Genomic DNA, 2368 nt, shown 5'->3' with positions numbered 1-2368 from the left:
ACAAACACGGAGGATGACTTCCTCAAGGCTGGACCAGTTTGAATGGGAAACATTGACCCACCCATCATATTCGCTGGACATTGCCCCATCTGATTATCATTTATTCCACAGTCTTTAAAATCATTTGGACGGAAAAAACATGAATTTTGTAGTGGGGGATGGGGGTATCAGGATTTGGGGGAGGAGGTGTGTGTTGCCCAAAAGTTTCGCAAAAAAAGTACATGTAAGGCGAAATTTGCAATTCATAAAAACTGGAGCCATTTTTATGTATTGTAACTTTGCTGTAGCAAACCCTAAGCATATGAAAGTGTGATGATGTGAAACTGCTGGGAATCAAATAACAATGTTATTATATTTGCAACAGGGCAGTGAGAAAGCGTGTTTCCCAGGCTGCTTGGGGCAACACACCTGCATCCATCACTCTTGTAGACGAGGTCAGAACAGTACTGCAGGAGTATTTTTTGTCACGGTCCTGAGAATTTTGGAGTCTACCAGACAGATGGAAGAGTCTACCAGACAGATGGAAGAGTCTACCAGACAGATGGAAGAGTCTACCAGACAGATGGAAGAGCATTGTAAGAAAATGAAGGAGATTATATTTTAGACTAAAAAAGAACTTTGTTTATCTTAATTTTGAAAAATAAGAGGTATTAAAAACTGCATTATTTATGGGATGACCCAATACAAATTATGTCTGATTGTAGTGGAGATAACATCTCCTCCAGCAATCTCTCTCTGTCAGACTGTCACAGTAGACTCTGACATTTGTCACAGTAGACGGATGTCAGAAAGTAACGTTATAACACAGTCATAATACTGTCATAATATAGTCATAATGCAGCCATAACACAGTCATAAAGTCATAATACAGTCATAAAACAGTCATGATACATTCATAGCACAATCATAAAACAGCTGTAATCCAGTGACATCAGAGTTATAACATCATCATAACATAGTTATTATACAGTCATAACACAGTTATAAAAAGTCGTAAAATAGCCATAACATAGTCATAATGTATAATAGAGTCATATCACAGTCATAATACAGTCGTAAAACAGCCATAACATAGTCATAATACAGTCATATAACAGTCATAAAATTCTCGTAATTCAGTGGTAACACATCGTAACAGTCATATGACGGTCATAGTACAGTCATTAAGATAGTCCTAACACAGTATTAATACAATCATAATACTGTCCTAACAAACTGTGCCACATCTGTGTCACAGCCATGTCATTGTCTAGTTTAGTTGTGAACATGTCGATTTGGTGTGAGTCATTTTTATACAATAGCCGTCTGTGTGTCTCTCAGACTGTCCATGTCTGTGTGTTTGTGAGAGCCTGAGCGTCAGTGTGTGTGTGTGTGTGTGTGTGTGAGTATCCTTTACTTATATATACAAAGACTATACACATACATAGAAATAAATATGCACACACACACACACACACACACACAAATATACATGTATATATGTGTGTGTGTGTATGTGTGCATATATATATGCATGTGTATGTGTGTATACTTTAACTTGTTTCAGTCATTTGACTGCGGCCATGCTGGAGCACCACTTTGAAGGGTTTTAGTCAAACAAATCGACCCCAGGACTTTCTTTTCTTCTTCTTTTTTTTTTTTCTAAGTCAAGTAGTTCTCTATCGATCTCTTTAGCCGAACTGCTAGATCACCAGTTGTAAACACACCAAACCAGTTGCCAAGTGGTGATAGGGGAGGGACACAAATATATGTATGTATATACACACATTCTTTTACTTGCTTCAGTCATTTGACTGTCGCCATGCTGGAGCACTGCCTTTAGTTGAATAAATCAATCCCAGGACTTATTCTTTGTTAGTCAAATACATATTTTATGAGTCTCTTTTGGCAAATCACTAAGTTATGGGGATATAAACATACCAACATCGGTTGTCAAGCGATGGTGGGGGGACAAACACAGACACACAAACATAACATATATATATATATCTCCTTGTTTCTTTCTGTGTTCCTTTCTGTGGAAGAGCACAGGCTCGAAACGTTAAAGACTTTTTCAACTCCCGAGCGTTATACTAATACATCTGTTTGTTGTTTACTCTACCTGTCTTCGTCTGTTGTTTTCTTGTGAGTTCTCCCCTGTGTGTATATATATGTATGTATATGTATATATATATATGTGTGTGTGTGTGTGTGTGTGTGTGTGTGTGTGTATAAATACATATATATATATATGCATATACATATATATATACAAACATATATACATATGTAAATATATATACATGCATATATATATACACACACACATATATATATGTATATATTATATATATATATATATATATATATATATATATATATATATATA

At 35.8% G+C, this 2368-nt stretch overlaps 1 protein-coding gene across 3 annotated transcripts in view; it reads right to left on the bottom strand.

Annotated features, from left to right (window-relative positions):
• The window catches only part of LOC106882288 (toll-like receptor 6), a 16748-nt gene that overhangs the window by 8941 nt on the left and 5439 nt on the right, over positions 1 to 2368 (bottom strand). The gene's annotated exons all lie outside the window — the stretch shown is intronic.

The sequence above is a fragment of the Octopus bimaculoides genome, chromosome 28, assembly GCF_001194135.2.
Source record: "Octopus bimaculoides isolate UCB-OBI-ISO-001 chromosome 28, ASM119413v2, whole genome shotgun sequence".
Classification (NCBI taxonomy): domain Eukaryota; kingdom Metazoa; phylum Mollusca; class Cephalopoda; order Octopoda; family Octopodidae; genus Octopus; species Octopus bimaculoides.
This window is presented reverse-complemented; position numbering and strand designations above follow the sequence as displayed.